The sequence below is a fragment of the Diceros bicornis genome (assembly GCF_020826845.1).
Source record: "Diceros bicornis minor isolate mBicDic1 chromosome 22 unlocalized genomic scaffold, mDicBic1.mat.cur SUPER_22_unloc_1, whole genome shotgun sequence".
Lineage (NCBI taxonomy): Eukaryota > Metazoa > Chordata > Mammalia > Perissodactyla > Rhinocerotidae > Diceros > Diceros bicornis.
The window spans coordinates 903,271-927,419 of NW_026690886.1; the positions used below are offsets into that span (position 1 = coordinate 903,271).

The 24,149-nt window shown below is 38.7% G+C and overlaps 2 long non-coding RNA genes across 4 annotated transcripts in view; both read right to left on the minus strand.

Moving 5' to 3' along the window:
* Positions 1-24,149, minus strand: part of LOC131401910 (uncharacterized) — a 215,292-nt gene that overhangs the window by 54,989 nt on the left and 136,154 nt on the right. The gene's annotated exons all lie outside the window — the stretch shown is intronic.
* The window catches only part of LOC131401918 (uncharacterized), a 29,828-nt gene that overhangs the window by 5,312 nt on the left and 367 nt on the right, over positions 1-24,149 (minus strand). The gene's annotated exons all lie outside the window — the stretch shown is intronic.

Below are 24,149 nucleotides of genomic sequence, written 5' to 3' on the forward strand. Positions count from 1 at the left end.
TTTTTTCTCTCTTTCTTAGTTTTACTCTCTATTATATTCCTTATATATTCCTTATCAATTTTTTCTTCCTTCTCTTATTGTTCTCATTCATTTTCTTTTTATTTTGTAGTACAGTGACTCTGTACATCATGTTCATCTTAAAATCTTGACCATCTACAACTCTTATACTTCAGCTAGCTATTTTGAAGAAAGTGTTTGGATAAATTTCTCTTAGATGTTATAACATGGTGATTCAAGGAGATAAAAACTATCACGAAAGGGATGGGGATGGAGAATGAGTTCAGATCAGGCAGCCATGGAATTAGACAGAGGGAAACTGAGAGCTTAGGTGTGGGTGTTCAAAATATTTCTTGATACATCTTTGTAGTTCATTGGTGTGATAAACTGCACACAGTCTTATTTACTGTTGGAGACCAGAATTTTGCTCCTCTGCGCAGGTCAGCAGGTCTCGCTCGGCCTATAGAAAAGAAGCTAGGAAACACTGCCTGCGTTTCTAATGTAAAGAACTGTTCATGTTCCACCAAGAGACCTCTTGGGCTCTTCCCTGCACTATCTGAATAGAAAAAGAGGAAGAGAAGCTTTTCTCCATCTGCACAAAGCCGGGACCCTATCTTGAGTTTGAGAGGATTTGCATGTGACTGAAAACAAAGTGTTCCCAAGTTTGGATTTGCTTTAACAAGATCTATTGGCTGGCTTTGATGTTAAATGTCTTTATTCAAAATTGGCTACCTCTAGTGTTCAGTTCAGAGTTGAGATTTGTGAGTATAAGAAAGAAGAATTCCTTTTTGATTAACTCAATGAAATACAATATTTGGGAAAATGGTTATATTTGATGGCCACTTGTTAATTTTCTGTTGCCACAGTGACATCTGTTGGTAAGTGACTACTTCATGCTATTATCGATGATTTCTGTTTGAAAGACATGCCCTGAGCTTGATAAATAAATGGCAAGCAATAGGATATGTTGGAGCATATGAGGAAGCCATTTGGGGTAAATCTAATTCGGCCTGAGTTTGTTTTTCCAAAAGGGTCTGTCGCCTGCATTGTGTATCTGCTTTGCCATGTCTCCAAGAGAAGAGTAAATGCCCTTAAGATAAGGATGCAGCTTCCTCCTCATTGGCATTGCCTTAAGGATAAGCATTTCTCCCTAGGCTGGGATTTTACTGCTTCACTCATCCTGTGACCACCAGCTCCAGACAACAGACCTGACACCAGCCATGCCCATCGAGACAGCAGACCTGCTCCCTGCTGTGTTCATCAATAGGTATTCTGGCAGGGCAACCTGGCAGGGTGATCTTGTGGCTATTGTAAAAGGGACAGTACAATCCTATGTGATACATGCTCTTTGATGATACATAACCACTCTGTACATCCCACTTCTTCAGTGCCCTTCCTTCCTAATGGAAGGAAGGCCCAGGGCCATGGTCCTCAAAAGTTGACTCATAATAAATTCATCCCAATTTTGATTTATACATTGGTTACAGATTATTTACATAGACATTTCTTGGTGTAGTCATGGCAGGATTTCAGAGAAACCCACCAGAGACCACTTGGAATCTACACCGAACTAGCATTGGGTACCAATAGGGGCCCACTGTGCCCTCCAGATCACTGCATTCTTCAGGTGACCCCAGTGAGTTTTCCTGAAACCTAGACCTCTTTATTTTAAGTCGACGGTCCAGAGTTTATTCGAGCTGTTTTCAAGGCTTAAGGCTAGGTGTCTTAAGGGGGTACTGGTACATTCTCTAGGTCAGAGGAACCTAGGGAGGAATTCCTAGGAAAGAGAAATGTAAAGGGAATTTCATAGGCCTGGGGAGCCTAGGGGGAACTTTTGGAGTGAATGGGGCAGGGTGACTTATTAATATGGCTTAAAATTGGGAAGAATTATGTTTATAAAGTATGATCAAAACTGCTTGATAGAGAAATGAGAGACTGAATCTGTTCAGCTCTGAAGAAAAGGGACATTGCTCCTCCCGGCCTTTCGGACATTCTCAGGCAACTGAGAATCTCATCGGGGGTGTCAGAGGCGAACACCACGACGTGTAACGGTCCTTCCTATAGGGAACTCCACTATCATTCATGTTAATTAATCACAGGTTTGTCCGGGAACGTGCACAGGAGGGTTCGTCACCCGTGCTCCAAACCCCCACGGCAGTACCTAGACTGCGGGTGGGAGAAACCGAGGCATGTAAGAGAGTGATTACGACCTTTCTTTAGCGAGTAACACTCACAAGTAGTACACTCCTGACCCACTACACAGTCCCTAGAAATTGTTCAGACTTTGTAGCAAAATAAAAGAAAAGAAAAGTGGGAAATTGAGTTTGCTGGACCGTTCCCGGCTGGGTGGCCTGGCCTCTGAACCCAGGAGACTTGCCCAAGTGCTAAGACAGCAGGGGGCCTAAGACTGAAAGAAAAAAAAATGGTTAAGAAGCTTTCTGCAGATAGAAACTAATAAATTTTCTAAAACAGTGGCTATAAAATCTTTGTTGCATTTGTCTGTTCTTTATGTGTGTGTCTCTACATGTATGTTATATGTGCATGATATTTTACCTCCGGAGGGTATGGTCAAAATCAAGAGGTCTATTCAATTAACTTGAAGTAAGCACCTACAAAAGTTGTTTTTCCAGTTAACGTGATATGAAATAATCTTTGGTAAATAAAAGCTTATTTCAGCTTGTTAGTTTTCAGCATTGGATATAAAGCAGATATGCAGCCTTTATTCGTCAAATAAATTGATGTTATTTCTATTACAAAACTGGTCTCAAAAATAGTAAATGATGGTTAATATTATCTAATGTCTCATAAAGTCTTCTAGGCAATCTAAATAATTATTGAGGGTCGGGCCCCGTGGCTTGGCTGTTAAGTGCGCGCGCTCTGCTGCTGGTGACTCGGGTTCGGATCCTGGGTGCGCGGCAATGCACCACTTGTCAGGCCATGTTGTGGCAGTGTCCCATATAAAGTGGAGGAAGATGGGCACAAATGTTAGCCCAGGGCCAGTCTTCCTCAGCAAAAAGAGGAGGATTAGCATGGATGTTAACTCAGGGCTGATCTTCCTCAGAAAAAAAAAAATTCATTGAGTATCTAGATCATTTCCAAATAAGATAAAATATTAGACATTGATTGCTAAATATAGGTTTATCTACTTTTGGCTTTTTACAGAAAAACTAAAAGGTGTTTTGGGTCTATTGGTAAACATGTCTTGTGTTTTATTTAAAACATTGTATTATAAAGTAATGTTTCCCAAAATTATAAAAAGTGTCCACATAAATTTGTCAAGCCACGAAATGCTATGGTAAAAGAAATTTTATAATTGCTTACTTAGTTTTTACTTAAAAATTAAGGTTTCTAAGGGTTAAAAATTTCTAAGATGTGATTAAGCTACTAAAAAATTAAGAAAACTATGTTTGTATTCAAGGAGAGTAAGATGTGTGTTTTCATTAAGAAGATATGAAAAATGGAAATATTTTTGTCTGGTTAGGAAAGATAAATTTGCCCTGAAAAGTACTAGAAGGAAAAAAAGGAGCGCACGGCACAAATTCTGAATGTAAACAAAAAGTTATAGAAGGTTTGTTGAAGAGAAAACCTGAGGAGTTTTATACATGGTCAAGTTGGCTAAGATTAAACTAAATCCAATTAAGTAAATGATTTTTAATATCAAAAGTAAGCTGGTACAAAATTCAAATTTGGTCTTCTTCCTTTTAAAAGGATAATTTTATTCTACTCGTTTTTATCTTCCCCCAAAGCCCCAGTAGATACTTGTACATCATAGTTGCACATCCTTCTAGTTGCTGTATGTGGGATGTGGCCTCAGCATGGCTGGAGAAGCAGTGCGTCGGTGCACGCCTGGGATCCGAACCAGGGCCGCCAGCAGTGGAGCGTGCTCACTCAACCGCTAAACCACGGGGCTGGCCCTATTCTACTCTTAATCTACTCTCAATAGAGGTTATTACGTAAAAAGATTTTTCTTCACCTTTGAGTTAAGTTTATCTAAATAACAGAGATCTGTTTTGTTAAGGTAATTTCCTATGTTCAAAAGACTGAGGTCTCTCTATTAAGGTCTTTTTGACTGTTTAACTGCTGTTTGTTAACCAAGCATGATTTCCCTGCGACAAGAGCAACAACTCCTTGATCTTGTCTGACCAAGTGTTTAAAACCCTTCTATATTTTTGACAATCTTCCCAAAATTCATATCCTAAATAAAGTCTGTCTAATAACCTTTTTCTTTGAGAATTTTCAAAGGGCCCTGGCAATTCTCAAGAAAATTTTATCTCTTCCTATAAAGAGGGAGATACTAAACTAACTAGGCTTGTTAAGTATGCTAAATTGCACGGGCAGCATTGTCAAGTAAATGATAAAACTTCTTAGGTTATACTGCGTAGGTAAATATTACTCACTATTTTAACCCTGCTATCTTGCTTCCAACATTACAAGAGGAAGGACCACGACTGCATTCTATTTGATTTGGTTTACAGATGGGTCTTACTTAAGTGATAAACAAGATATTACTAAGCTGGATATGCTGTCCAGCCTCGAGAATGTCTGTGTGGGGGAGGAGGGAGAATCCCCCGCTGCCCTTTCCCTTAAGGTTCCTATGGTTGGCCAAATAAAAAACAAGACAGGTTAGCAGGAGAAAATAATACCAACTATAATAACATGTATACATGGGAGAAACCAGGGACACTGCGTTTCTCAACACAATAGCAGAAATTCTCATCTTAAATACCGTCTTTATGTAAAGACAGAGGAGAATGTTGGGGGTGGGGGGTGTCAGTTACAGGAGATTGCCACTAAAGCTCTGTAAACAAGAGTGAGGTTATTATGCAGATTTAAGGCCTCACTTTCCACTTTGATAAGTTTCTAGAAATGAGGTCATACCCCCTCTTCCCAATACAGAGAGAGAGATACCTTTACAAATGGAGATTTCCCTTATAAATGTAAATGTTTGTCTGGCAACTCCTCACAAAGCTATCCAGACAATGTGGCCAGAGAGACAGAACTTCTGATAAGATGGGCTTGTTGGTGTCTTTCCTATTGTAACATCTATTTTACATTATATTACAGCCATCAGATAGATGATCTGTTACGGGAAAGAGTTACTATGTCAAATTCTTTAGGCAGTTAGTAGGGGAGGTCAAATGTCCGTCAGAGAAAACAATCGAGGTAAAGAGATATATTTCAGGGTGGCCAAATCTTTACCTCCCACACCTGCTAATTCCTATTAACTCTGCTAACCCAATAAAAGACTTTCCACAGGCTTGAAAGAAATCTCCACCAAAGAAGAGAAACAGATATAGGAGTCAAAAGGGGAAGTTTTTGACACCCCCTCACAGATGTGGTTTGCACCCAGTAAAAAAACCCATAGTCCCTATTGGAGCACAATTGTCACTGCTCCAGCATATACACCAATTAACCCATGGGCACCTGAAAAGATAATTTTGTGGGAAGAGCAATGCTTTTAAAAACCTTCTCCCACAGTGGCTCATAAAGCTATACTGATTGTGTTATATGCCCAAAATATCATCTAGGGACACTACTACATGAATCACAAGGCCACTTTGCCTTTACTAAGGGACCCTTTGTGGTATAGCAATCGGACTGTGTCCAAATGCCACCATCTCAAGGATAAATATATCTTGTAATGACTGCCTGTTCTCACATTGGGTTGAGGCCTTTCCTTGCAGAAGAGCAATGGCTCTAATAGTAGGTAAATTACTATTAGAGAGAATAATTCCTGTTTGGGGAATTCCTGCTGAGTTACATAGTGACCAGGGAACTCATTTCACTGGACAAATAATTAGTCTATTTTAATATTGGGCCAATGATACAGTATTTCCACTGCGCTTAACATTCCCAATCCTCACGATTGGTGGAAAGAACTAACGGCACAATCAAAACTCAATTGGCAAAGCTTTCAGGAACATTTCATCTCATGGCTGAAAGCTCTTCCACTATTGCTCCTCAATCTTAGATCTACGCCCTTTGCTAAACATCGCCTGTCTCCTTTTGAGATAACACCTGGACAGCCTATGCAATTAGATAAAGAAATGTATGAATCAACTTCACGTAAAGAAAATATCTTAATTACTGCCAAGTTCTCATTGAGACACTTAAAAATATATATATATGAGAAGTTGGTAGCTGATTCTTTTTACAGAGCCCTCCCAGACCTTAAGGATGATAACCTAGAAAATTTATTTATCAGAAGAGTCATCAAATAAAAGACTCTACAGCCCTATTGGAAAGGAACATACCAGGTACTTTTAATCAGTTCGTGCTGTAGGGGGAAGAGAGTGAATCTCCCTCTGTCTTTTCCCTTAAGGTTCTTCTGGCTGGCCAAATAATCAACAAGACAGGTTAATAGGAGAAAATAATATCAAGTTTAATAACATGTATACGTGGGAGAAAGCAGGGACACTGCGTTTTTCAACACAATAGCAGAAATTCTCGTCTTAAATATCATTTTTAGCCAATGACAAAGGAGGATTTTGGGGGCGGGGGGAGTCAGTTACAGGAGATTATCACTAAAGCACAGTAAACAAGAGTAAGGTTTATTATGTAGCTCAAGGCCTCACCTTCCACATTGATAAGTCACTGGAAATGAGCTCATCCCCCTCTCTTTTCCAAACAGAGAGGGAGATACCTTTATAAATGGAGATTCCCCTTATAAATGTAAATGATTGTCTGGCAACTCTTCGCAGGGTCATCCAGAGAATGTGGCCAGAGAGACAGAACTTCTGACAAGAGGGGCTTTTTGGTGCCTTTCCTATTGTAACATTATCTTTACAGCCATCATGATAGATCTGTTGCAGGAAGGAGCCACCATGTCAAATTTTTTAGGCAGTTAGTGGGGGAGGTCAAATGTCTCTAGAGAAAACAACCAAGGTAAAGAGATTTCAGGGTGGCCAAATCTTGATCTCCCACAGTCCCGCCTTTGAAACTATAAGTTTCACAATCTTTTTGAAACTTAAAGAAGTTTTATAGTCCAGAAGCTGAGTTGGTAGATTGTTTTATCTCACTGAACACATTTTTTAGTCTTGATAATAGATCAGTTCAATTAAGTTCATTTTAGAAGGTGGTGATGTAGGTGGGCTCTCAAGGTTAAACCTATATTGTGGAAGCAAGCAATCAAGTATTTAATAAGAAGCATTTCTGTGTAAACGAAAGAAAGACAAGGTTAATGGTTAGAGCAAGTTGTAAAGTAGTTTTTGAGTTTAGAGGACAGCCAGTGAAGAAGAATTTTAGATGTCAGCGTCAAAGCATCTTTTGCAGTTTAAAATGTCTCTGATGATGTTATCAAGTAATCTCTTAAGTTTGTATCAAGTCCATCAGCTTCAGTTTGTAAGCCTTCATGAAAAAGGGCAGGTTCAGTTTTTAGTGATTTTAAATGAAAATGATGGAAAAAATCAAAAACGTTAGTTTGTACGTCTGTAGCCAGATATTTTACGAGACTAGAAGAAATCAGCATCTAGTCTCGTCAACAGATATAAAACAAAAACCTCAAAAGACAATTAACAAAACTAGGGTCTAATATCCGCAAATGTATATTATAGTTTTTACTGAAACATAATTTTTTTTTCTAAAATTACCTTCATTTTTATCAAAGATAGCCAAATTAAAACTAACTAGTTTGTAAAATAAGTCTAGTTCCAATAGAGTTGGCCCAATTATTTATATAAGTACAGCAAGAATAGCAATTGATCACATAGGCTCTTTTAAATCTGCTTTGTTGGAACTTTTTATAAGGAATCTTAGATTGAACTTTAAAGGCCTCTCGAGGCCAGGAAAACAAGGCCAAGGATTTTGTCATCAGACTTCGCCTGTAATATCTATAGATTTAGGTGAATTTCTCTCTTCTGAGGTTCTCTCAAAATATTTCGAGGTTCCTTGTACCTGTCAGATAAGTGACATTTTTTATTTATCTTGGTAAGTGTTGTTTGGTACATAAGGTACCAGGCCAATAGTTCTACGTGGCTTTATTCTATAAAGTCCAATCTTTATTTCTCAAAAGCTGTATGGTTATATCGCAAATATGATGTTCTAGTCACAGCCTTGGTAATATAACCAGTGTTTTTAATTGTGTCTTGTTATAAGGAGAACAGATTCTTATTGAACTTACGTAAATAACTATATTGCCATGAAAACAATATTTACTTATTAAGAGTTTTTAAATCTTGGAGGGATCAGGTAGAGAGAAAAAGGTAAATATTTTAATTTTGTTTACAAAAGTATCATTTACCAAATTGTTATGTCATAGCTAGCTCAGGAGAAAAGAGAAAAAGTTTTTCTTAAATCTGAAAAAACAAAACATTAAAAATTTAGCAATACTTTAAATGAACAATCATAAAAATTATAATCATCTTTATCAGTTCATTCAGTCCTGTGTAATCTATTATTGATCCCAATCTTTTTGTTAGCAGCTTCATGAAGTTATCAGTCTCTCTATCAGATTTTTGTAGTTGTTTTTTACCAAGTTCAGTTTTATGATCAGAAAGTATGTCAGAAAGTTTGTCACTGTGTTCTAGTGTAAATGTCAGAGTCTTTTTTATGAATTTTTCTGAAGTTGAAACATATTTTGTAAAAGCATTAGAGCAAAGAAATAAGTCTGTAAACAAGACCTCAAAATGGCAATTGACAAAGAAATTTGGTTAATTTTGTGACATACAACACTTTAAAATAATAATAACCAGAATTATGACTGATAACCAAGACAGATAAGAATTTTAGTAATGTTATACAATTTTAAAATGCCTATATCAATAACATTTGCCCACATAATAGCACCTAAGCAGACTTATCATCACTTGTCTGACAATGTTTTCTATGTCATTTAACATACTGAATAAGCCTAATAAGTTTAGTATCTTTCTCCTTATAGGAAGAGAGCAAATTTCTTTGAGAACTTTCAGGGCTCTTTGAAAATTCTCAAAGAAAAAAAGTAAAAATAAAGACTTTATTTAAGATATGAATTTTGGGGAGCTTGTCAAAATTATAAACAATAAAGGAAACAGAGCATTAACTGTCTAAAAAGCCTTAATAGAGAGACCTCAGTCTTTTGAACGTAAGAAATTATTTTAACAGTTGTTTTTTTTTTTTGTCTTTTAGGTAGACTTACTCAAAGGGAAAGAAAAATTTTGTATAACCTCTTTATCAAGTTTAAGCAAATTATCTTTTTACGAGAAATTTCAATTTTGCACCAGCTTACTTCTGCTATTAAAACTCATTTACTTAATTAAATTCATTTCAATCTTAACCAACTTGACCATGCAAAAACTCCTTTTCCAGAATTCCTCTTCCACAAACCTTTTATAACTTTTTTTTTACATTCAGAATTTGTCCCATGTCTTTTTTTTTCTTTCTAGTACTTGAGGACAAATTTATTTTTCTTAAACAAACAAAACATTTTTATTCTTTGTTCTTTCTTTATACATCTTATTTTTCTTGTACACAGACATATTTTTTTTAATATTTAGTAGCTTTAATCACATATATTAATTAGAAATTTTAACCTTTAGAAACCTTAATTTCTAAGTAAATACTAAGTAAACAATTATAAACTTTTTTTTACATTAGTATCTTGTGGCTTGGAAAATTTATAAACAATTTATAACTTTTAGAAATATGTTACTTTATAGTACAATCTTTTAATAAAACGCATGTTTACCAATGGACCCAAAACACCTTTTAGTTTTCCTGTCACGAAAAGTAAAAAGTAGACAAATGTACATTTAGCAATCAATGTCTAATATGTTATCTTATTTGGAAACAATCTAGATACTCAACTTAATTTTTATTATAAAATTTAGCAAAACTCTAAAGTTTTAAGTCACCAAAAAGAGTTTGGAAGCTGTAACCACCATAACACACAATTATTGTTTAAAGTTTATCTAACATTTATCTTTTTCACAACTATTTAGTTACTTATTCTCAATAATTATTTAGATTGGCTACAACACTTTATAAGACTTCAGATAAAATTAGCCATCATTTAAATTACTATTTTTGTTAACCAGTACTGTAATAGAAATAACATCAGTTTTCTTTTTACAAAATTTTATGTCAATTTCATCACCTCTTATACCTTTAAACATAGTTATTATTAAGACTTTTATCAATAGGTCTTGGTCTTTTAATTTTGGACAAGGGAAGCATTCTCAGTCAGACATTTTAAAACATACTCAGGCAAAGTTGATGTAACCTCTTAATATAAAATTAGCTCAAACATTTCAACCTTTATAATTTTATCAACACTTACACTTTTACATGTTCTCAATTTAATTGTAACCTGAGTCAAGGTCTTAAGTCTAGTCAAATTTTTCCGTTCTTTTTTTTTGGCCTTTTTTCTTAGGTACCAATTAAACAATTATGTGAGAGCGCTCAAAAAAAATTTTTTCCCCCAATTTAGAAGTTTTCCCAATTTAAAGGATCCGTCGTCTGGCCATTGATGAGTAGGATCTTCATTTGTATATTTATTCCAATAGTGACTCGAACCAATAAGCCTTTTTAAAGAAAGACCTGGAGGTAACTTTCCATACTTAGAATAAATCTACCATGGACACAAGAGGCGTCCCTGGTGAGGGCGCAAATGATGTAGCCCCCATGATCCACAGAATTCACTCCCAAAGATATTCAGAGAAGGTAAAGACCTTCGTTGCACAGGCGGTAAGGATGGTGTAGTGAAAACGGTGTCTCTGGTCTCCCACAATAGTGTGGGACGCCTCCAGTCACAGACCCGCTAATCTGTGACACCGGGCAGGCGATACTGGAATGGGATTTTTCCAGCACTAACAAGCAACGAAGGTAAAGACGACAAAAGCCCTTATGGACTGGGCCTTTTATGACAAAATCCCCTGAGAGCTTGGCACAGCCAGACAAAGAGACAGTTCGGAACCCCAGTCTACTCGACTGGCCACCAAGGTGCACTCTGGTAAATACACCTTCCGTATGGTGGAGACCAAGGAGAATATTCTCACTGGTCACAAAACCAAGTTCTCAGGACACAGAACAAGACAGAAGGAAAAACCTCATCCGGTTTTTTTTTTTTCTTATGTGCACAATGACAGCTTTAGCCACGCCTTAGGTCTCTTGGAGCCAGAATAATACCTAGAGGGGGAGGTGCCACGGGGTTGGGGACTGTGTGCTTTACAGAGTACCTGGTCGTTGCACGGACATTTTCTTGCAGTTGGCGGGGGACCTGTGTCATCTACCCCGTTCCGTGACCCAACATATCCTGACATGGGAGTCTTCTGAAAGTGGCGAGCGCCCCAATGGCTCTTAAATGCTCAACCCACGCCCATCAAATTTGCGGCCTTTTTGGCTTCCAAGATGCCCTTGGCAATGACCTTCACTTCACGTGCATATTAACCCACAGCAAAGTTTGTAGACGCCGGTCTGGTGAGACCCGCAAACTTACCAGTCTGTGGGGCCGGCCCAGACAGCAGGCTTATAGGGCCTATGCCTGCGTCCTACCCTATGGTATTTCCTTCTTATGACAAAAGACACAGACAAAAGAGAAAAACAGAGACTACCTCTGGGAGGAAAAGGGATCAAGATCAAAACCAAGAGTACTCTACCAAGTTTAAACCAAGAGTCACTAAAAGCCCAAGAAACTAGTTTCCCAAATATTTTCTCTTGCCAATCTAAATTTAGAAAGAGAAAAAATTCTCACCATTTCCTTCCGCCGGACTCTGCAGATAGAGATTCCGGGAGGCTGACATGGTAAGAAGCCTTACCTTTTGCTGGCTTTCTTCAGGCGTTCCCGTATCTCACCATCTGCAGTAGTCCAGGGAGAAGGCAGGTCTTCCAGCCAGAGAAGGCAACTTGCCAGCCAGTGTGGATCCTGCTGACTACGCCAAAACTGTAGGGGAAAGAGAATGAATCTCCCTCTGCCCTTTCCCTTAAGGTTCTTCTGGCTGGCCAAATAATCAACAAGACAGGTTAGCAGGAGAAAATAATACCAAGTTTAATAACATGTATACATGGGAGAAAGCAGGGACACTGCATTTCTCAACACAATAGCAGAAATTCTCGTCTTAAATATCATTTTCAGCCAATGACAAAGGAGGATTTTGGGGGTGGGGGGAGTCAGTTACAGGAGATTATCACTAAAGCACAGTAAACAAGAGTAAGGTTTATTATGTAGCTCAAGGCCTCACCTTCCACATTGATAAGTCACTAGAAATGAGCTCATCCCCCTCTCTTCTCCAAACAGAGAGGGAGATACCTTTACAAATGGAGATTCCCCTTATAAATGCAAATGATTGTCTGGCAACTCTTCACAGGGTCATCCAGAGAATGTGGCCAGAGAGACAGAACTTCTGATAAGAGGGGTTTGTTGGTGCCTTTCCTATTGTAACATTTACCCTACGTTATCTTTACAGCCATCATGATAGATCTGTTCCAGGAAGAAGCCACCATGTCAGATTCTTTAGGCAGTTAGTGGGGGAGGTCAAATGTCCCTAGAGAAAACAACCAAGGTAAAGAGATAGATTTCAGGGTGGCCAAATCTTGATATCCCACAGTGCGCTGCAGAATCAAAAGACATAGACTCATGGAGTCACATTTCTTGTTTTAAAAAGAGGCTTTTGCATCTGAGCGCGTTACAGTTCCTATTTGTGAAACCTGACTTCAACTGGCCAATACGACTATCTCCAAACCAGGATGAGAAGAAGACAACATCACTTGTAGACAGCTGTCCCAAGACTCCGGACCAGGCCTGTATTCCCAACCTTAAATCCACTCATTTAAACCTTTGTTATGCTTAAACTGTATACTTATTTTATAATTGTTACAGTTAAGATTTTCAGAGTACTATCATACTTAAGGAAGGTGCTTGATTTGAAACAGACTGGTCTTAATGTCCAGGCATTTATCGGGTGGCTCCTAATATAACTTAATGGTTGTATAGAACAAATCTCAGGCCTTGACTACTGGCCTGATGGCTAAAACACTACACCCGATCTTCCCTTAAATGCAGGGAAGGATTCACAGTGACAAATGCTGCCAACCTTCCTCTGCTTAAGGCCAGACGGACTCATTCAGTGTTCCCCTGGTATGACCACCGAGCAGCTAGCTATATTTGTTCCTTTTTTAGGACTAAAGGATGTCACATCACATACAGAAGCCCTTAGTGACAGTCAAGCAGGAATTGCCTTATTAAATACTAAAATGTCTTTAATAAAAAGACTGTCTTTCGAAATAGAATGGCCTTAGACATTTTAACTACATCCCAAGGTGGTACATGTACAATCATTCAAACTGAATGCTGTGTTTTCATACCTGACGAGTCTTCCAATGTGTCATCTCTGCTAAAGCCCATGAAAAAGCAGGTGAATGCCTGAAGCAATCCTGCGCTCAGTCTTGAGTTGTTTGGTTGTTTCCCTTCTGGTATTGGTTCCCTTTTCCCATCTGCATTGCAATTCCTATTTCTATTACTTCATGGAATTCTTGTACTAGCCATAATCCTTAAACTAATTGCTGTTTTCTTTACTCAGTGCTGTGAGACTGTCATGTAAGCTGGAGTAATGAAAGCTGAGGTGGTCGATTGATCCTATAACCTTGGACAAACTTCTCTTTTTGATAAGGACTACGCCTAAGAACTCATTTTAAAATAATCTTTTCAAAGATGTTAAATTATTATCATTGTTACTGTACTTGTTCTATAATTGTGCGTAGCGTAAATACAAGTAGTGATAAAAAGCACATACACAATGTTTGTGCAACAACCTAAAATAAATCCAAAACCCATGAAATGCTTCCTCTATTAATATATGTATACCTCTTTGCTTGTCCACTATATTCAATTAAATCCCCCCAACGGGGACAAGTGGGCAAATAAATGAGATAAAAGCCTGGCACCGAGGGACATGAGGGACCCAGGACAGGCAGCAACCACCCTGGGGCTGACGGACAATATTTTGATCATCAATGCTTTCTATCAAAATATTATAGATCAAAAAGGGGAAAATGATAAATAAATGGCAAGCAATAGGATATATTGGAGCATATGAGGAAGCCGTTTGGGGTAAAACTAATTCGGCCTGGGTTTGTTTTTCCAGAAGGGCCTGTCGCCTGCATTGTGTATCTGCTTTGCCATGTCCCAAAGAGAAGAGTAAATGACCTTAAGATGAGGATGCAATTTCCCCCTCCTTGGCATTTCCTTAAGGATAAGCATTTCTCCCTAGGCTGGGATTTGACTGCTGCAGTCATCCTGTGACAGCCCAGCTCTAGACAACAGACTTGACACCAGCCATGCCCATCGAGACAGCGGACCTGCTCCTCACTGTGTCCATCAATAGCTATTCTGGCAGGGCAACCTGGCAGGGCGATCTTGTGGCTATTGTGAAAGGGACATTGCAATCTCATGTGATACATGCTCTTTCACAGTATATAACCACTCTGTACACTCCACTTCTTTGGTGCCATTCCTTCCTTAGGGAAGGAAGGCCCAGGGCCATGGTCCTCAAAAGTTAGTTCCTAATAAACTCGCCCCAATTTTGATTTATAGATTGATTATGGATTATTTACATCGACATGTTTTACAAGTAATAAAATATCTTGAAAGGAAAAAATAAAGCCGCAGACCTGCATTACACAGGAAAGTTGTGCTCCTCCTGGAGGGAAAATGAGGATACGACATTGGTCGAGTACTTGATTTTATAATCCACTGGTGCCTTTCAAAAATATAGCTATTATTGTAAGAGTAAAGATATCCTTAAGAATAGTGCCACAAAACAGGTTTTCCCAGCTACTTTTTGTCAGAGCTGAAACCAACATCAGGCTGGGGCACTTGAAGAGGCATGGTGGACTCAGCTGAGGGTTATTTAATTACCTTGAGATGATTAGCCAATAACGAATAGGATGCAGAATGATTAAAAACAGGTAAATGGACATAAAGTTGGAAATAATTAAGAAAAATAACGCCTTCAAAATATTCTCTCATTATTTTCATAGCTTTTTTTTTTTTTTTTTTTTTGAGGCATGGCTAGGATAGTATGTTAGATTTTTCTAAATCCTTATCTCCAGGGCATATGTTACTGAGTTCTTCAGTATATATGATAATGCGAAAGAAAACCTGGACAAAAGTATTCTGTACTATCAACAAGGACAAAACATGTACAACATTGCTCTATACATTAAGATTCCAGCTGTAATAGTCAAGATATATATTCATGTGTGCAAAATTATAATGATTTTCTATTTTTCTCGGGCTGTGAACCATGGTAAAATATATAATAATAAGCAGAAAACCTGATGAATTAGGTGATTTAAAACACCTGATGTTACAGCTTGGACATTCAAGGGTGAAATACATCAATTTAAATTTCACACCTTCTTTCCTTCTAGCCAGTGAAGTGTCTGGAAGACATAAAATTAATTAAGAGTTAACAGTATTTGGAAGCAGTTGAGGTTAAGCCCTCAACAATGATGGCCCTTACTTCTGGAGCCATTGACTCTTTGTCATATGTTTATTGTATAGACGAGTTCTCTTCTTAGATGATTTGTGTATGTTTCATAGAAGAGAGACAGGGCAGGAGAATTAACTATCACTCTACACCGGTTCCTTTACTGTATTACCTCATGCAATTCTTACAGTAATCCTTTAAAGTAACTATTATAATTCATATTTAATTGATAAAGAAAACCATGTTTAGGGGCCTGCTCGGTGGTGCAAGCGGTTAAGTGTGCGCGGTCCGCTGCGCCGGCCCGGGGTTCACTGGTTCGGATCCTGGGCGCATGCCGATGCACGGCTTGGCAAGGCATGCTGTGGTGGCGTCCTGTATAAAGTGGAGGAAGATGGGCATGGATGTTACCCCAGGGCCAGTCTTCCTCAGCAAAAAAAGATGAGGATTGGCAGATGTTAGCACAGGGCTGATCTTCCTCACAAACAAAATAAGACCATGTTTACAAAATTGATCAAGGGCAAGAGGGAAGATCTGAACATCAGTCTGTTGGGTTTATGCCTCTATTCTCTCTACTGTGATAAAAATGGTGCTTCAACATGGGTACTCACCATCTGGCTGTTTAATACCAGTTCCTGCCAGCATCATTGGATGAGATGAGATGAGAAGTTTATTTCCAAAGTTATTCTATTATATTTAAACTATTTATGAGTCAGATGTCAAGACATGTTTTAGAGGCAGAGAGAACAACTGATTACTTCACCTACACATTTTTCAGTTTTACTATAACTTTCATGTGTCACATTGTGTCAACTTTACCAACTTTAGTGTTGCACTGTTCTTTTTTAAAAAACTTACAATTTCATTTTCCATGTAAAGCACCTTGCTGTTTTCTTCTTAGTCACTAGATGGCAGTTCTGTATCTCTGTAAATTACCACTGCAGCAGGAAACGAGAGATCTTAAGCCAGTTTGCTCTGTACAAATGATGGACAAAGGAGGATTTCTGGTCCATCAAGGCTGCTTGTGTTATTCTGTGGCCGTAACGGCGATGTCCAGGATTACTTAGTCAAAGGCACGAAGCAGAGTCAGAAAGCATCCTCTAAGTTCTTCTTCAGATGTGAGTTCAGGCACCTATCCTCTCACCTGAGCACACTGGAGTTTATTGAATGTGTTCTGACTCTTACTCTCTCCCTGTAGTTAATAAGTCTGGGAGCTCCATACCCCTAGAAAAAACACACGACTCATAAAGCCTTTTCTCAACTAAACGGAGTTGAGGGCTATGGTGTTGCCCGAGAGTCTGATGCTTAAAGCAAACACAGCTGGTGCTCATGTGGAGGGAAAGAGCGTCAGCCACTCCTGGAGGGCTTTTATTGATGCTCCTATGGAATGAGCAAGTTTAAAATAAAACCACATTGATTAAACATCACTAACTGATTATTTTATTTTCAAGTAATATGCTGTGAAAATCTACTATGTCTAAAAAACTATTTCACAAAACTGAAACAATTCTGTTTTTTATTCTCTGGTATTTGAAATACTATTAAAACTGTAAATCCTTTAACATTCTACAATATACAAATAGGCAAATTTCAATTATATTCTCTAAAAATGTTTGCTCCCATGTTAAAGATTAATATATTGTAGGAAAACTGGTTACCCCCCAGTTTTTAACTCATTTTTTGCTTTTGAAATTACATATAAAATTTGTGTTTTGAAGTATTTTCCTAAAACTCAGCATCTTTCTGATCAATGGACTAGTTGAAAGGTAACTAGAATGAAATTTGATCTTTAAAACTCTAGCTTTGTGTAAGAATTGATAATATCAGGCAGTTGAAAGTTGGGTCTCTCCACATTATGATATTTATTAATTGTGAATAGCCACATCTGTTACAAAGTGCTGAATAATAACAAGAAATTAAACAATATCAGCTTTCTCTTACCCCACATGTAGAGTTTATATGCAAATAAACTCTCAAAGGTCAGAAAAATGCTTATGATTTCAGCTAACTGGTAAAATACTATCTCATTCCAGTATTAACCTCATTTGAAATTGACTTAAAACTCTTCTCTTAGGATCCTGCTCTGATCAGTGCCCCCTGGTCCCCTCAATGCCTCATTTGGTTGCAAACCTATCTGAGGAATTGAATATTCTTTTCCATTTGTTCCCTTGAAGGTATCTGTGATAGTGCTTTTTATACAATGACCACTTGGTACAATTTATTATTAGTTTCAGAAACACCTTGGGCCGGCCTCGTGGCTTAGCGGTTAAGTGCGTGCGCTCCGCTACTGGCAGCCTAGGTTTGGATCCCGGGTGCGCACTGATGCACCGCTTCTCTGGCCATTCTGAGGCCGTGTCCCACATACAGCAACTAGAAGGATGTACAACTGTGACACAACTATCTAATGGTGCTTTGGGGAAAAAAATGGAGGAGGATTGGCAATAGATGTTAGCTCAGAGCCAGTCTTCCTCAGCAAAAAGAGGAGGATTAGCATGGATGTTAGCTCAGGGCTGATCTTCCTCACAAAACAAAACAAAAAATGTAACATCTTTATTTAGGAACAAATCAAGGAAACAGATGTCAGGAATGTGGGGTCGCCTAGCTGATGGTGCTTGAGGGATTCCTCACGTGAATCTTGGCATAGAAAAGTTTAAAGAGTGAAGCAGCATTGGTCAGATCACAAGTGTGGGGTGAACATAATTCTGAAGGAATAATGATGGAGACGTAAAAGCAAGAAGCCACTTGAATTACATTGGAAGATATTAGACCCATCAAAGGGCTGGGAAAAAAAACTTGTTTAATGTGAGCTCTTTCAAAACTCGAAGGCAAAAAGTAATATGGATTTACATGGTAATTATAAACCACAAAACAACAATTCACAAGACAAGTAAACAACTAAAGTAGAAACCAGAGTTAAAAAAAAATAGAGGTTAAAGGAGAGATGGAGAGAGATTGTTGGGGTCAGAAAACATGGCTGAGTCATCCTTGAAGTCTCCCTCAAACTCTGATCATTCTTAGTGCTCAGTAAACACTTTGAGCCCATGAGCCTGGGGAGGGGCAAAGTGAGAGGTGGTTGGGAGGGGAGACAATGCAAGGATACCATTGTGGAGGCACTGACATTGAAAATCAGTGACATTTTGCCAAGGTGTTTACCATAATATATTAAGGATTATCCTGGAAAGATAAGGATTTTTCTGGAATGTGCGTTTTCACTTTGTGGAAACTCCAACTAGCCCAGAGAACAATTTAGACATTTCAGCTTTAGAAATAAAGAGAGGGGCCAGCCCTGTGGCACAGCGGTTAAATACACATGCTCCGCTGCGGCGGTCCCGGGTTCACAGGTTCGGATCCTGGCGCGCACCGATGCACCGCTTGTCAAACCATGCTGTGGTAGCATCCCATATAAAGTAGGGGAAGATAGGCACAGATGTTAATCCAGGGCCAATCTTCCTCAGCAAAAAGAGGAAGATTGACATCGGAAGTTAGCTCAGGGCTGATCTTCCTCACAAAAAAAGAAAGAAAAGGAAATAATGAGAAACTTTTCTGTCAGTTTTAAGAATGAAAACCAGTTAGCATCTGGAAAACAGTTGCAATTTAGGATGAGAATGTGGAGAAAGAATTAGATGTCACACGTTGTTTTTGCTTTTCTGTAGGGCAGCAAGGCTTGCAGGGGGAATGATGTTCCATCTTTGCTCTATTGAGTTTGAGAAGATGTAAAATTCATTTGTGTTGGGCAACACTGTTGACCTGTGGAGAAATACAAATGGTTCAAGCAGCTGATCTAAAGGAATAACTGAACTCATAAAAGTTCTTAGCTAATAAAAGGTGATTCTTCTTTATTGAACTTTACTGGACATCCATTGACCTATATGTGCAAGGTATTTGTGGTAGGTATTGAGGGAAATACAAAGAATTATAAGGTTCCAAGCTCGTCCACATACATGAAATGGTTTGCAAGATGTATTTAGATTCTGCCAAGGTATTTAGTGTATGTTGTATTACAGAACTTAAAAAAATGAGAATGTTATTGAGAAATTGTAATTAAGGACAGCCTCTTAGGAGAGGTGGACTAGATCAAGTCCTCAAAGGGACCACTTTTGGGCAGGTGGAGGGAAGAAAGAGTGAGGATTTCAGATGGGGGAAGAGGGGAAATGTACAGACGTAGAAAGGAACATGGCATTTGGGCATGGGGGTGTGGAGGCCACGACAGGCAGTCTTCCCGTGACTGAGAGGCAGCTCAGTTTCCTCTTCCAGGTTCCCAGCACTGCTTCCCACCTCCTGGCCTCCTCCACCTGCAGACCCCCCGCCTAAGCCAAGGCCTATCTTATCTGGATTGCTGCCTAGTCTCCCAACATGTCCCTTTACTTCCAGTCTTAATTTTTTCTAATCTTTCCTCCACAATGCCTCCAAATTTACCTTCTAGAATCCAAATTTGCTTAAATCTGACGTCTGCTTAGACTCTTTCAATGACTGCTCAGAGCATCCGTGAGATCATTCAGACTCCTGAGCTGGACACGCAGGCTTTGCCTTGCTGTCCTCATCTTTAGCCTCATCACCCACTGTGTCTTACATGTTCGCTTTGTTCCACCCTTAAAAATACCCCCATTTTCTGAAAGCTTTAGCATCCTTTATATCTGTCTTTTTATATGTGTTTCTTCTGTCCTCCTACTCCCTTTTTTGATCTATTAATTCCTATTTCTTAATCTAAACTCGTGTCAAATGTTCCTTCCTCTTGGACACTTTTCCTGAGAGGTATCCATCTAGAGACCCCTTTGGATGTCCCCACTCTGGGACCCTGTACTTATCTACTTTTCCATAACTGTAGTTTTATTCATGTCTCATAGACAGCGAGCTCCTTAAAGCTGAGACTATCCTTCTTCTTGATGAATAAATGGCAAGCAATAGGATATATTGGAGCACATGAGGAAGCCATTTGGTGTAAAACTAATTGGGCCTGAACTTGTTTTTTTTTTTTTTTCCCAAAAGGGGCCTGTAGCCTCTGTTCATCCATTGTATATCTGCTTTAAGCAATTAACATGTCCCAAAGACAAAAGCAATGTCCTTAAGTTGTAAATGCAACTTCCCCCACATTGGCATTTCCTTAAGGATAAGCATTTCTCCCTAGGCTAGGATTTGATTGCTGTGCTCATTCTGTGACCACCCAACTCGAGACAACAGCCACGCACATGGAGACAGCAGACCTGATACCCACTGTGTCCATCAATCGACGTGCTGACAGGTCAACATCATGACTACTGTAAAAGGGACATTGCAATCACATGTGATACATGGTCTTTGATGGTCTATAACCACTCTGTACACCTCACTTCTTTGGGCCTCCATTTCTTTGTGAAAGGACTCTCCTGGGCTTTATGGCCCTCAAAGGTTGGCTCATCATAAACTCAACCCAATTTTGATTTATATATTGGTTGGATTATTTGCGTCGACATTCTATTAGTCCTTCCAGTATCTAAACACAGTACCTGACACCTTTGGGGCACTCAGAAAATGTTTGATGAGTGAATATGTGGGAGACAACACTGGCTGGAGCAGAAGGGGCTTTTCAGGGAGTGGTAGAAAATACGCTCACATTCCTACCATAGTGGTTGAGTCTGTGGGCTTTGGACCAGTTTGTCTGGGCACAAATCCCAGTTATTCCACTTTTAACTGGGGAACAGGTGCAAAGTATTTACTCTCTGAGCCTTAGTTTCCTCATCTATAAAATGCGGCTACTGATAACTCTTGTCTCATAGGGTTTTAGTGAGATTTAAATTCATTAACTTATGTAAAGTACTTAGAAGAGCTCCTGGGACATAGTAGGCACTAAAATGTTAGCTATCTTAAGTTATCATTATTGCTCTTATATCTGAACAATACTCTGGTTTTGAAAACATGCTTTCATAATATAGTTGATCCTCATTACTTGTGGATTCCGTGTTTGCACACTTGCTCACTAGCTAAAATGTACTGGCAGCCTCCGAATAAACACCCACAGGGCTTTCATGTCCATTTGCAGATATGCACAAAGTGGTGAAAAATTTGATTCACTGGACGTGCACGTTCCCAGCTGAGGGGGAACCAGGTGACGCTCTGCCCTCGTTTCAGCCCACACCGTAAACAAGTGTCCTTCTTGCAGTCTATTTAGTGCCTCATTTCTTATCTTTTTGTGCCTTGTGTTGATGATTTTGCTGTTTAATATGTCCCCCATGTGTAGTGCTGCAATGCTGCCTGGTGTTCCTCAGGGCAGGAGGCTGTGACGTACCTTTACAGAGAAAGTATGTGTGTTGGACAGTCTTCTTTCAGATGAGGTACAGTGCTGTTAGTGTGAGTTCAATGTTAATATATCAACAATATATATTAAATAAGGTGACTTTAAAGAGAAACACACAGAGAACAAGGTTATGTATTGATCAGTTGAAGAAATTGTGACTAAGGCTTGCAGCAACCTAACCCTGCATTTCCCATAGGAGCAGTGGGTCATATTCACCAATTCAGTGTTCACAGCGACTTTATAGAATGTCACACTGTGCATAACGAGAACTGACTGTATCTTATGTAATCCTCACGTACTTCTTTATAGTAGGCAGTGTAGGGAACAGGGAGTCCACATTCTACAGGCTATTACAAACCGTATGAGCCAAGCAGAGAATTTAAAATGTCTTGTGCTCAGCATAAGAGCCATGAGATTTTGAGCAAGGAAGATCTATGATGAACTGATGTTTAAGGAACAATTACCTGGCAAGAGAATGTAGTATTGAGAGGAAGAGGGAGAACTGAGCTGGAAAGGAGGACCAGCTGTTAAATTCTCCAAGTATTCCCATTGTTAGGTGAGGAGATTCGCATCTAAAGTGCTGATGTGATAAAGGAAAAGTAGCAGCCAAAGGATGAAATAATGGATTTGGTAACCATATATAGGGTGTAAGTTAGGCTGTGGTTCTCAAAGTGGGGTCCCTGGACCTGCAACATCAGCATCACCTGGGAACTGGGTAGAAATGCAAATTCTCAGGTGCCACCACAGACCTGCTGAACTGGAAACTCTGCGGTGGGGCCCGACAATCTGGGTTTCAACAAGGCCTCCAGGTGCTTCTGGTGTTCATCAAGTTTAAGAACCAATGAATTAGAAAAATGATTCCAACACTTCACCATGCCCAGGTAAGTTCCCTGGCAGCGTGGTGGTATTTGTTTAGGGGATAAGATGCATTTTAAATTTTAGGAAAAAGTAGTTCAGCGTCTGTTTCATCATAAGGATTCCAGAGATGCCATTTTAGCTCTCTGTCTTTAGGCTCTTTTTCCCACAATATGTTCTCTTTTAGAGACCCTTTGGTAACTTATTTACCACTTACCACATGTTCTGAGAGTCCCTTCTTTCTTGAAATCCCCTTTCAGACGTGAAAATATACTTTATTTTTTGTTCACAATCTCTTTCATTTAAAATCTGGATTTCTCTTCCTATAAGATCATGTATTGCACATGCAGCCTTACTGTAAATGTGGAATGCCATTGGTTTGTTCCAAAACCTTAGAATGCTTTAGAATTTAGAACCTGATGAATAGAGAATGTATAAGCTTCAGTGTAGGACTCATATTTTTCAGATGTCTAGAGGTATCCCAACTTGCCAGTAATGTGGCCTTAGATTTAGCAGAACTTGAAAATCTGAATATAGTAGAAAATGAATTACATCTCTCATATTAACATTTACAAAATAAACGATCACAATGTTAACTTACCAATAAGCACTTTCTATATTCTTGGCTCTGAAAGCATCTTGCTTACACAATAAACATGACAAAGTTTCAAAGATGAGCCAATTAACTTTTCAGCAAAAGCTTGACTTGAGTGTATCTTGGCTTCCTTTTTGACAGTTTTAGCCTTAATGTTACAGTATTGTTTTCTTTTTCTAGGAATCAGATAATCTTGTATTTGGTGAACATTTTAATTTTTAATGGCCACTTGTATTTTGTGATATGCACGTGTTCAAACAATCTATAAGAACTAACCATTACCACCCACATATAAGATTATACAGGAATGGAAGAGTTTTGGCTGACTTATTGTATATAATTGTTCAGCCAAAGCAGATGGCAGACTCTACCACTTACAATGATTTAGAGGTTTGAAACAGTATTTTTAAATACAAATAATCTCAAAATTGGTAATATATAAAATATAATACTGTGTTAACTAACCAAAACAGTTAAATTTGTTATCTTTCCTCCATTTATAAAAATACACCCATTATATAGATTCTGTACAAAATTGCAGAGATCACTTTTTTCCTTTTCAAAGTTTATTTATTTTAATTTTTAAAGTGAGAACCTTAGTGTTGGGTACACTGCTGCACAATTACTGGAAATGCTGAGAGTCTTTTTGAAAAGTGTGGAAGTCTAAAGACAATGAAAAGTACATTTCTCCAATGTCAAGTCCTTTGAGCCTCTGTCTAGTTGTACACTGAAGAGATGGAAGATTAAGTACCAGCACAGGACACAAGAGAACAGGCTGCCAACTTGAGGCCTTCCCACTGACCACAGTGTGCCTGGCAGACGCTTGGAGATTAAATCTGGGCTTTGTCCATGGGTGGGCCCTGGGAGGAGGATTTTGCTTAAATGACCAGAGAATAGACAACATTTTTTCCTGATAATAAGTAATACCATATAAATTTCTTTATAAATCTCTGAATAAAATTTAAAAAATATAACCCGTACAGATTCAACTCTTACTGACAAGCCCCACAGCCTTCTCTAGAAAGCTCAA